The sequence below is a fragment of the Xiphophorus maculatus genome, chromosome 4 (genome assembly GCF_002775205.1).
Source record: "Xiphophorus maculatus strain JP 163 A chromosome 4, X_maculatus-5.0-male, whole genome shotgun sequence".
Lineage (NCBI taxonomy): Eukaryota > Metazoa > Chordata > Actinopteri > Cyprinodontiformes > Poeciliidae > Xiphophorus > Xiphophorus maculatus.
Genome location: NC_036446.1, coordinates 23,091,814 through 23,105,143, shown reverse-complemented (window position 1 = coordinate 23,105,143; position 13,330 = coordinate 23,091,814). Strand labels below are relative to the sequence as shown.

The following is a 13,330-nucleotide window of genomic DNA, read 5'->3' as shown; positions in this document are numbered from 1 at the left end:
GTGCTTGTTAAATGTTATAGAAATATGGCCAAATTGAAGAAGTGCCTTTTTTTTTTAAATAAAATAACAGCCAATAATTGAGTCATTATAAATGTCAGGGTTGAATTTGTTCAACAGACACTAAATATATTTGTTGTGTTCCTATAAGTCAACACAAAAGTTAGTCTATGTGGAGATCACGTTCTCTAATGACCAGAAAACTCCAAAAGGTCCACGCCTGCTCTCTTCTTCTCAACAAGCGATAACTGTTTGGGAAACTGGAATATTTTTGTGAACATTAGGACATGCCATGCAATCCTTTGTCACTCCAGTCATACATTTATGTGCACAAGCTTACCCTCCCCTAAGGGTAAGACTGAATGTCCAGCCTCCATTTCTCATTAACCCACTGGCTGGATAAATCAAAGAGCAGGGCAAGACAGGAGACCCTCAGCCTTGGCCATTCAGATAACAAGAGCACCCTACACCATTCATAGCCTACAGCCCAGTGATATATGGATCTGCGGAGGCTAATAGCAAAGTATTGACAGGGAAATGGTGTGCTTATCCTGCTCCTGCATGCTGGGGAGAGGTCCCCAAAGCAGATGGGATACACATCAGGGAGAGGGAAAGAGGAGGAGGAGGGTGAGTGGATGAGATAGAATTGTACTGGGACAAATTAGGTCCTTTATTGCTTTATTTCAACTAATTTGTTCCTTAGTTTGAGTACAGAAAATAGTTTCCTCTTCTTTATGTGACTGGTAAGGAACTGGTCATTCCTGCAAATGAGTATCTACTAACAGCCAACAGTTAACATCTACATCATAAGGTATTGAAATAGTCTGTGGCAGCAGACATCTTTGTGAATATTTGTAGGGTACACAAACACCTAGGATCTGACCTTTCACTCACATTTAACTGCTTTCGCAAAGGCCCTTCAAACTGTCCTGACTAAACTTTCACATTTAGCCACAACAACCTCTCACCATATGCCAAAGGTGTCTAGAATCTCCAACATTTAAATGTTTTATGACCCAGATGAGTTACGCTTGAAGAGTTTTGTCTGAAGATCTGCAAGTATGGCAAGGATAAGTTGTTGTTTTTTCCTTTTTGCATATTTGCTTCTTCTAACATTTAGTTAAAGGAATTTGCTACTTTACAACTTTAGCAAATCTGTTCAAAAATAATCTATGATTAGTTAACTTTAAGTAGTTATCAATGTGCTAAACTTGAGATACAATTTTATCTACATCATGGGTACTTTGTCTACATGTAGGTCTGTCCCCCATTTTCAAAATACTGGTATGAAATTATTTCTTGAATAGCGCCATGTGGCCCAAACGTTTTCAAATTTCGTTTGAGATTGGTGGAACAAGACCATATAGCAACTTTTATCCCAGAAGCTGAAGAGCCTGAAGAAGCTGAGACACCCAGAGGAACTAAAAAAAACAAAAACAAAACATCATCAGACAACTGCAAACAAAAACTGATCTACTAGTCACATTGAGTTGTTATATACAATTTTTGTATTTTTATATTTTATAATACTTTATTTTTTTGTATCTTTTGGGGGGATATTGCATGCTTTGTTATTTATGGCAAGTCTTGTGTGAGTTTCTCACAAAGTTTTAGCTTTACTTTTCTTCCTTATCATTCAGTTAGTCATCTAAAGTGAGGAGCCACTGGACATCAAAAAACTCAGCAGTAGGGAGAACAGCACTGCTTATTAATATAACATTGATTTATTTAATAAATTATGAAACTGAATATTTATGTAAATTGCTGTATTTTAATGAAGTTTATGAAAGCTAGGTGGTTTACTGTGGAATGTCCTTATAGATTAGTATATAGATGAAACTATAAAGTGGGCTGAATTAGATTACAATAGCTATGTTGCACAATATTTCTATGCGTCAGAAATTTGAAGCCTAATTGGATTCAAATTTAGAAGATTATTGCTACAAGGTCTGTACTTCTTTCACACAGGTACAGTAGATTCCTCATGCCAGCACACAGAGCTACAGGAGTACAAAACACACAAGCTAGAGCAAATAATACGTTTCTCTAATAGGAGCCAATAGATCACGATATATCCTACCTCCCTGTGGTGGAGTCTTTAATGCTGGAGTCAGTAGGTTATCGCTGTGGGCGCTGCACCTCGTTCCCTTATGTGCCAGCTTTATCAAGTACAAGCAATTCTTCTTGTGATGTGGTCATGGATGCAGAAGATGGGCCCTAATGACCACACTTCATCACCAGCCTCAGAGAGGATGTAGGGAGAAACTTGCAGCTTCCGATGTCAGATAAAGATGTGACCAATGTGATGTTATTAGACCAATAGGCATAATTTGGTTAAAACCCAGCTTGAGCCATGCCTGAAGTAGTTTAGGGTTGTCATTGGATTAGAAACAGCCAAAACACTACAAACAGGAACTACCATAAGACCTGCGGGAGCCAGTCAGTAAAACAGGTAGAGAGAAAGAAGAAAGAGAGAAAGAACCTAGTTATTACTATTTTTTTACTTCTGTAGTTCACAGAAATAAGAGAGAAAGCAATAAAGAGGCTTCCTGTACACTGTGTCGTAAAATTTGAACTTTTTAAAATATTTTGTCACATAACTACCTCCAACCTCTGTATATTTTATTGGTTGTTTAATGTTACAGACTGACATTAAATAAGCGTAGTGAAATCAAAGAATAATTATAGGTTATTTTGCCTGTTTTTATTGCAAATAAAAACTTGAAAAAGGCATTGAGCATGTTGTAACCGTCCCTTTTACCTTGAGGCCCCTAAATGACATACAGTACAATTAACTGCATCTAGAAGCCACACAATAACTAAACAGAATTCACCTGTGTGTGATCTAATCCCAGTAAAATCTGTTCTCTGATGTCTCTTAGGGAACCCCCAGGAACAAACAGCATTATGAAGACCAGTGAACACAACCGAGAGGTCAGGCAGAAAGTTGTTGAACATAATTGAACAATTGTAGGTTGGTGAAAATGGTGAACCTGCCAAGACATGGCTGTCCACCTAAACTGGCAAGTCAGACAAGGAGACAAGCAGCTAAGATGTCCATAGTAACTTTAGAGGAGCTGCAGAGATCCACAGCTCAGGTTGGAGAGTCTATTGACAGGTCAAATACTATTCATGCACTATACATGGAATCAAATGAACAAACTTATGGCTTTATGGCTTTATTCATAAAGCCATATGAAGTCCCCTTGGGAATTTGCCCAAAAAAATAAATATCAGAGCCACTCTGGTGTTCTGGCAATATGAGACCACAGTAAAACTTTTTGACCTCATGAAAACGTTACCTGTAGTATAATACCTTAACTGTACTTCACTCTGAGCACACTATCCCTATGGTAAAGCGCAGTGGTGTTAGTGGTATCATGTGTGGAAACGGATTCGTTTTTGTAGGGAAATGGAAGCTGGTTAGAGTTCACAGGAAGACAGATGCCATTAAATGCAGGACAATCAAAGAAGAAACCATGTTAGAGATTGTACTCTAAATTTGCTGACAATGGTAAATTAAAATAGTTTAGATGAAAGCATGGATTAAAATGGCCTAGTCAAAGCTTAAGTCTAAATTCAATTTCATGGCAAGGCTTCAAACATATTTTCACAGATGCTCTTCCTTTGAATTTGAGCCAGCTTGCACAAAGAATAAGCAAACATTTTGATCTCTAGATGTGCTAATCTGGTAGAAGCATGCCCCAAATGACTTAGAGCTATACATGTTTCCCTCAGGGGGAGTAAATACAAGCACACACCACACTTTTCAGATCAGAATTTGCTTAAACGTTTGAAAAAAAAAAAGAAGTTTTTTTCTCCTCCACACCACGGTTATGCACTCCTTAACAGCATAAAGTCCCAGTTAAATAGTAAAAGAAAAGAGTCATGGTTACAAACATACATAAAACCAAATGGATCTAAATGGGATTTTTTCCAGTGTGAGTTAATGTCAAATCTGTTTGTCAGTTTTGTACCAATGAGCAATGGGACAAAACAACAGACCATCATCATGTGCATGTCTCCATAGCTCTAAAGGGGGTTCACCAACAGCCAAATATACATCTGGATGTCAAGTACTGCACTGAGGCCTGTCCCTGTCCACGATTACCCGCTTGACATCTTTATAGTTTCATGGCAGAGTTCCTCTCCAGCAGAAGTAGGCACAGAAAAGGCAAGTGTGCCAAAGTGGCTCCACAGTGCCGGTGTGGGACACCAGAGTTTTGTGTTGAAATAATTAGCCTGCTTAGCTGCCATCTGGGCTCTAGTAGCTGCTGTGTGGCATGAGCCAGGTGCTTCATGGGTAATACTACAGAGAGACATGCAGCAGATGCTCATGTGTGGATCTGCCCAGCTTGGCAAAGATCTGGATTCAGCTAATCCCTGCTACATTTTGTGGAAAAACCGACTATAGGGAATACAGAGGAGGCTGGTTTGAGCACAGCGTCATGAAGCATGCCTCTTTAAAGCTTTTAAAGCAATAACAATAATGTGTTGAAATGAAAAGTAAACTTTTCTAAAGTCAGCAACATTATATGCTATAAACCTGCATTGTCACCAGGACTGAATCTGAGATCCATCCATTTCACCTGACATAAAACCTGAGCCAAACGATCAGTACGCTTATCTGTGAGACACAGGGGCTGTTTAATTGCTGCCCCTTCCCCTTTGCAGTTCAAAATCTAAAGAGGTATAAACATTTTTTGAGCAGTTCAGTAGGCCAGTAACTTGATAAGGCCCCTGGATTTACTCGATGAGCTTAGAAAGTTCCTGAGCAAGCAGCAGGCATGTGGTTGTTGTTCCCAGAGGGCTGGGAAACCGTATCTGCCCTGAAGGAGCATCCTCTTTGGTAAGCACTTCTTATCCAGGCCATCACTGCAGGCCGATAGCAGGAGGGTAATATCCAGTAACTGCAGCTTTATGTGCGATCCAATACTTGGATCAATCTCTAGGACAAGGAGGATTGCCATTAACCCCTGAGATTTCTCTCACTTTATTGTAGAGCTTTTCTTTCCTAGATACTGAGGGAGAAATAAGGAAATCATAATGAAGACGGAAAAAACGGTGTACTTTAAAATTATGAATAAGAGAGAGGTTTTTACCAAAAAAAAGATGAGAAACTTTATGGCAAATTAGCAAGGTAAAGCGGTTGATTATATGTAAAAATGAACAATCTCTAGCATGTCCTTCTGTGAGTGTGAGCAAGAGTACGTTCTTCTTTCACCAGGAGGTGAAATGACACACAGATTCATCTGTCTGTGTCTACTTATCTTTGTTTGCATTCAGGCATGTGTTTGAGAGCGTGTACGTGTCGAGAAAGCCAGAGAGTTCTCAGCAGTGAAGGTATGAACAGAAAAGAGACGGTGACTTTCTTTCAAACTCTGGATACTTTTGGGAGTATTGTCCAACACGCTCTTCCATGTGACTGAGAGAAGGAAGCGCTAGACTGAAGCCAAGACTCGCTGCTCTGACAGAACATTTCTGCCACACTCACTGAATATAAATGAATAGTCCCTGAAATCAGTAATTCATTTATAGAGGAATAGAACGAATAAAAGAGCGATGCAAAATTGTCAAATTAGCAGTAACATTTACAAATTTACAATGTGGGCAGCTGAAAATAATTTTTTTTTTTTTTTTTTTTCTTTTCGGTTCTCAAGTTAATTCAAAACTGACTCAAGATGTTTGTGTAAATTCCCATTCTACTCTCTTAGGAGAAAATAATTTTGAACAAAATAGGCACAATTCTAGTATATATATATATATACAGTATATATATATATGTATATATATATGCTTTTTAAATTTGTTTTGTAGTGTCACACACTATCTCCACATATATGTAGGAAATCAGTAAATCATTCGTCTTAAGAATTTTATATGGTGGTAGAAAATATTATTAACTATTATATATTATTAATAATATTTTTTATTAGTAAACAAAACACATAAATCGACAGCAACAATTCTCTGAAACACAAAATTCCAAGTATTTTTGAGAAGTTGAAAACTGTACAGTAGTTTTCTAAAACCTAAGCAACTCAGGTCTGTCTAAAAGTGACAAGTCTCACTTACCTTGACTGTTTCCTTTCACAGGCAGGTCAGGACCCTGAAGCTCCATCGCAGCAGAACAAGAGGGCTGAGCGCATCCCCTCTTTTCCACAGCAAATGTCAGAGGCCACTAGGCAGTCGGCTGCTCCCGCCTGCATCACGGTCCACCGGCGCTGGTACAGGAGAGCCGCCGGTCTGCCTGTTGGCCGGTCAGCCCGAAGGGACCGGTCAGCTGGCCTCAGCAGAGACGAGGCAGACGGGCACACGGGGAGACGAGCTGAGCCGGACTGGGCTCTGCTGGAAGGCTTTTTCGCCTCTCCTTCTCTGAATGAAAGCAATCCCTAAGAGTGAATGGGTAATGAGAGACTGGCTCCTGAGATTTTAGCTTTCTTAATCATGTTCATAATTAATTCAAGAACATTGATAATTTCATTACATTCTTTTTGTCTTATCAATAAATGATGTGCCTGCACTTTTGGTCTTGTGTATACGGGGAGAGAGGGAGGAAGAGAGGGAGTGAGGGACAAGAGGAGTAATACTGCACTAAAAGCACAGGAGATGGAAAATGATACAAACAGGGATGTGGTAATTATAATCTTTGACCAAGCCACTGGAAGCACAATATGAAGTCAAGTGGGTACAAATAATTAATAAGGCCTCCTGGAGCGGGTGAGTGTGACTGTGGCAGGGCAGCTGGGGGGACGGGTGACAAAAGTCTCTGTTGAACAATATTTCACCGACCCTGAGAGTGGATATTTTTACAATAAAAAATAAAGAAAACATACTTTAAATGCAAGTTCACATAAACCTCTAATAGACCACCAGTTATACACTCGCCTTTAATCCTCACCTTTAAACAGGGGTAGATGCTGGAGGATGGCTGTCTCAGGCTGCCCTTCAGATCCAATAAGAGCTCAGATTTCAGTGCATTAGTGCATCGATGCAGTTTTCAAAAAGACCACTCTCCACCCACCCTTCTCCCCTCTTCAAGTGCTCCCTGTTAGGTCACAAGAAGAAGAAGAACAAAAAGAAGAAGAAGAAGAAAGCAGATCAATTTTCTGTCTAGCACATATAGTTTCCATTTATCTAGCAGCAAGAATAATGAGATAATATGCATTTTTAATAGTTCATCCTCAGAATATTAAATAGCCCTTCACCTCTGTGCGTGCTTTATCAGTTGAACTTTCTGTTTAAAGCTGATCTGAAAATAGAACACCAAGGAGGAGGAGGAGGAGGGGAAAAGGCGATGTAATGGATATCCCTGTTTCCTAAAAATGGCTGTGACGATGATTGAGAGTGAGGAAGATTCTGACTCACAGTCTTCTCATTTGCCCTGAAACGCGACACGCAGATGGATGGTTACGAGCGGCGTAATCTGACAGTGAGAGATTGACAATCCTGCCGAAGGTCTAATCCCACACCTAAATACTGTCGGAGAATTTGTTGATGCATCAGGATCAATCTGAGGCAACGTGTAAATTTACAACAGCACCGAAGCACTGCTGTGAGCTCAGTGAAGTTTTCCGTCGTAAGTCATCAATATCTGAAAAGCTCTCTGTAGGTATTTTTTTTTCACTTAATTTGTGACAAAATTACCGAGTTAAAGATTTTTTTTTTTGCACAAAATTGGGCTCATTTGACCAAAAAAAGCAGGGCTTTGGCATAACTGTAAGGCTGTGCAATTTGTCTTTTTCTAATGGATTTCCAGCTCGTGACACACTACAATATAGCTTCGTAAAGCTATATGAGGCATTAGAGATTCAAGTACTTTATGTCCTATTTATTCCTTATGTGCCACAGGCCCCCGGTCTTGAGATATGACCAGCTCGAGAAACCTTTAATAAAATAAAAAAGTAAAAAAGGGGAAAATAGAGATTTACAACAGGCCATTTTGACAGTAGATTTGATATAAGGTGTTCATAACAAGTTTTGCATTTTGTTCCAAGTCCCCTCACACACATTTTAATCATTTTTATGTGATCTATGTATGCAGCACTCATCCTCTCTCTGTCACCCAAACCCTCCAATGTGTCTCTCTTAAACAGATTGCTACAATACTTGTAATGATGGTCCTTCCCAGCTGTGCTGCAGGAAAGGGGAAGGGAGCAGCAGGCTCTAGTATTACCATAATACCCACTCCCTCCCTCTGCTGTCCCAAGGGTCCGTGTGTGGCAGCACTGGGACGTGGGGTAACTCTGCTAACTGCTGTGGAGGGGACTCGACTGGCTGCCGGTCCTGCAGGCTTTGTGAATTTGTGTGAGCGTGCGCGTCCGTGTGTGTGTGCGCGCGCGCGAGTCTGTGTGTGAATGTGACAGGGCTGAACCTGCCTGTGGGCGATGTAATAAAAGCGCCACGCTCTGCTGGTGGTGATGGTGGCAATGCTGCTGTAGCTGCAGAGGAGGGGATAAATATAAAGCAAGGAGGAGTCGGCCCCTCAAGTCACGGCTTGACTTACATCCTAATAATTAGGCTCCTTTCCAATAAAACAGGGATTTGTAGCCATGCATCTCTTTTACTTCTGTTTGCTATTCTGCAGCGAAGAAAAATGCAAGATCTGCTGCAGGATGGGGGTGAAGCAGGAGCCTTTGAAAAGATTGAATTTAAGCATCGAAACAACATGATGGCCAGGATGATTGTAATTATAACATCATTTCAGTAAACATTATTTCCAACTTAATATTTTTTACTTTAAGCCATTAGGCCCTTCTTGAAATGATACCAAAGAACACATTCACAACGGTCTCTGAATTTACTATTACATGTTACCCTAAACCTTCCAATTTATAATTTTGTGTAATATTCTCAATATTACATTTCTCAGCTACAGTATATCAATCAACTGAATTCAGCCCCAATTTGATTTAACTCTATTTCATGTTGTTTCAAACAGTTTGCAGTGTCTGGGTTAAATATGCACACCCATGCAATATTTCGGGAGCCTTAAAAGGCTCCAGAAAGATAAATTATCTCCAAACTTTTAACACCTTCAGTGAAAACAAATCCTTTAGGTAGAAATCATAGCTTTGAAAAATGGTACAGTAAATAAACACACCCTTACACTAATTGCTCGTTGAACAACTTCCTGATTTTATTTCAGCATTCAGTGTTCTATGGTATACACCACAATTACAGTCTGATTTACCTGAAATAAAGGTCAGCTTCAGCAGGATTTTTCTAAAGTTTGTTCATTTGTTTCCAACAGCTGTATAAGGATGTCAGTTGAGAGAAAAGAACAACAGTGACATGGTAAAAACAGGACATTTCCCCAAAATTGTTGAAACTAGAAACTGGTCATGAAGTTGCCAAGAGCCTGACGGTAACACTGAAATAATAATTGGAAATAATAATTGGAAATAATAATCGCAGAATAAAAGACAGAAGCCTTTTCTTCCAAATAAAATATTCAGGCCTGACTAAAATATACTAAAACCTTGTGGAATTATGATGAAACTAAACGTGGTCTTCTTACACTAAGCATGCCTGCAATTACCATCACCATATCTAATATATGCTGGTTGCAGCATCATGATCCTGGCTTATTTTCTCTCAGAGAGAACTAAATTTATTATCAAGGTGGATGAAATCATTAATAACTCTTAAGACCTCTCAGTTTTGACTCAAAACCTTTGCTGCAGGTGTCTGCTACGAAGCTTATGATTAAAGGTATTTTAACATGAAATAAAGGCTGAATATGCACCTAATGCAACAAAAATATGTCACAATCAGAAGACAACTAAAGTTTGGGAATGGCCACGTCAAAGTTCAGAACTAAATCTTGTAGAAAATAACGTGGATTCACCTGTAGAGAGCTGAGCAAGGCAAGGTGGAGTTAAATTAAGTCAAAAGGTGGATAAACAAAATACTAGATTAAGATGTGCACACTTATGGAAACAATTTTTAAAGCATTTTATTTAGATTTTTATTATCATTATTTAATTCATTTATTTATTTTATTTCCCTCAGACAGATATTTTTTTTCCCAGTTGAATTGTACAGACTTATGTGACATTTAAGGTGCAACGACTTTGGAAATGATTTAGCAAATATCAAACTTCAACAAGGATGTATTCTTATTGGGCATGACAACAACTTGTTTGTAACATTACTTTCCTTAGATGTCAGCTGATGCTTGTGTCTGCAAATCTGAAAAATACCCAAAATTGAAACTGTGCAGGATTTTCAGAGTGCCAGACACACAGAGGCAGGTGGGGGCTGTGTGTATGTAGGAGAGAGAGAGAGAGGCTGTGCAGGATGGTGGTCCAAGCAGGGGGTATCAGGCTAATTAAAGCAAGCATTTGTCAGAGATTAAGCCTTAAACAGAAAAGGTCATCTGAGCACAAGAGCGCACAGTTTCGCTGCTGTGCTCTAAGGGCAATCTAAACCTTTCCAAGCTAAATGGTAAAGATGCTATTTGAAGGGGGAGGGTGCCGAGATCCTGACCAGCGACAAGACTGACACTCGGGTCATTGGTTCTTTACTGTCCATTACACATGCTGGTCAAATCTGGCAATCGGTGTCATTTAGGGATGAAAAATAAGCACTGGGACAAGATCAATAGATGCAGCCATCTGTACCAGCTGTGATTAATTGACTGTCTCCAATTAATGACTGGCCTGTTGCAAAGCAATGCAATCTCAGCAGAACGATGCTTATTTGACTTATTTCAGCCAAAAGTTGTTTTTTTCCCCCTGGCATACCATCGGAATAAATTCATTTACCAGTTCAGGTGGCATCTGTTGGTTTACTGGAGTAAACTGGAAAGCTTTTTTTCTGATGGCATCATGTATTTTAGGTGCTTTCTGAAGTCATTTGCAGTAGTGAAATGAAGGCAGACATTCACATGGCTTATTTTAGTTTATGAGACATAGGGACTAAAAATATTTGAAAACTGTCTTTCATGGTGTTTCAAAGGTCTGTATACATTGATATTGCCTCATTATAAGCAAACAGCGAGCAGTGACACAGAATAATGCCAAATAAATTGCAGTGAAATTTCAATATTCTCTAATTTATCTAACCTTATTCATCATGGACGTTTACTCTGAAGAGCATTGCATAAAACCACTGGGGATATGAAATATGAGTAGGAACAAGTGCTGGCTTATGATCCATTTAATAAACCATTGAAAACAGTCCAACAAGTACTGGTGGTGTTTTTAATCTGGAATCAGTGTACAGGGTTATTTTGCACACAGTCGATTGTAATCATATTAGATCCCGAGAAGATGTCCTGGTTTTAGATACGACGAAGCGCAGGACGTGTAACCTCAGGCATGAGTAATGGCCCTACAGGGTTAAACTCTGGTACTGATGTAATTTGAAATATTTTTAGTGGAATTTATGCTAATATTAGGCCACTCTGAATAGATATTCATAAATTCAATCATTTTCATCTGAGACAATGACATGCGAAGAAATATATGGTAGTTTTTATATGGTGGGACTTTAAAATATTAAATGATACAAGACATATCAAGTTAGATGTTGGTCTGTGTTATATTGTTTCTTTTTTTTTCAAAATACAATGACTACAAACCAAATTACACATTTAAAAAATATTTTTTCTATAAATTATATTTATATATCTGAATGACTTTTGTCTTTCAACCAAAAGTCTGAAAGACTCATAAGAAAGATTTACTGGCTTATGAGATAAGACAAAGAGAATAATTATATGATGATGGAAATCTGCTAATTTATTTATTTTCTATACACTAAACTCTTGCATGTACTCTAAGGTGTTTTCTGTGTATCCCATGACAAGCAAATCCCATTGTTTAGCATGTCTCTGTGACATATTTATGGTGAGTTCAGCAGTTTTATTAAGTTCATCAACTGACTTTTTCACCAGCAGATTTTGTAGTTTCTATGTGCATTCACAGTCCTATTTATACTGAGCAGTGAGTGCATTATAACTTCAAGAACAAACTTTTTCCCTTCCAAGTTCAGCACCTTTTATATCTCAACTGAAGTGGAACAATAAAATTAATAAAACAGAGCCCACAAGTACAGATCGTCATGGTTTTTTAATGGATAATACTGACATGCATGGGCAAAGCATAAAGTAACATAATATTTTGTATTATTTAATCTAGTGTTAAATAAAGACCATCAGATGTTATAGCAAGAATAACACATTACCAACACGTGCAGTCTGATTACTATCAAGCTCTCAGCTTATTTATCGCTGAGAAAGTTATTACTCATCAGCGAATGCATAATATATAAAAGCTCCTGGTATTTTAAGCTTCAATATTCAATATCTTTCTGTATTTATAGCACTAAGCCTATTGATTATGCTTTTTTCCCCCACCTTGATATACACACAGAAGTATTAAATTATATTACAGCTCTCTTGTTATGGCTTGTTAGCCCACTGTGTTGGTAAGCCTCCTCTTAGATTTACAGCTACTGCTAATTTAGTCTCCTGGCTCTCATCAACTACGTGTCAAACATGAGATTAAATAAACCTATTATATTACTCAACACCAAGTAGCACAGAAATACTATAAATGACAAGTTAGACTACAAAGGGAATATGTCAGCTGGAACAAGGGAAGCGAAAAGCTATTTACTTTCATTTGTGGATAGTGGGATGTAAAACTACAGACAATGTTAAAATCTGTAAAAATAACCATTGTACACAGCTATCGATAGAATAAAGACAAAGAGGTATATTTTTAAATTTCCTTCTATTGAAATAAAAGGCATACTGTTACAATTGACATAAAATATCCCATCAAGAACGTAATTTAAATGTTTAGAAATAAAATTAAGAGCTCCAGACAACATATATACTGGCAATATCGCTTGAATGAAGTTGAAATAATGGCAAAAATATTAGTTCAGGAATCAAGTATACCAGCTAAGATCAAACAAATTAAGCTGCGATATATTAACCCATGATTGATATGAACAAAATCACCTATGAAAACAACACAGTCAAAATTTTAGCACATAATCCATATTCAGTTTTAAATAGTTGGCATAACTATTCAATTTTGAGGAAGATAGATTAGGAAGCTCTGATGTTCTTAGGAGGAAAGTGCAAGTTCAGTTTTTTCTGACTTTTAATGTATAAGTTCAAAGTCAGAAAAACTTTAGAAGATGCACAACTTCTTATGTTCACTAAGCAGAAAGTAGAAAGTCTAACAGAGGAATCCAAGCAAATAGGAGAAAGCCCAGACTGTGCTGTAAATGATATTTCAATCAAGTGGAATTGCACAGGAAGGCAACGCCCAGTCTAGTTGTAGCCCATATCTTGGATACGTCTGTGAGTGGT

General features: G+C 38.3%; 1 long non-coding RNA gene across 1 annotated transcript in view; it reads right to left on the bottom strand.

The window, feature by feature from the left end:
- LOC111608429 overlaps nucleotides 1–13,330 on the bottom strand; it is a 41,831-nt gene that overhangs the window by 21,515 nt on the left and 6,986 nt on the right. Inside the window, exons 2-3 of the long non-coding RNA XR_002752652.1 lie at nucleotides 6,899–7,045; nucleotides 6,073–6,389 (exon numbers count right to left, since the gene is read on the bottom strand). This is a non-coding gene — a long non-coding RNA (uncharacterized LOC111608429). The remainder of the gene's footprint in view (nucleotides 1–6,072; nucleotides 6,390–6,898; nucleotides 7,046–13,330) is intronic.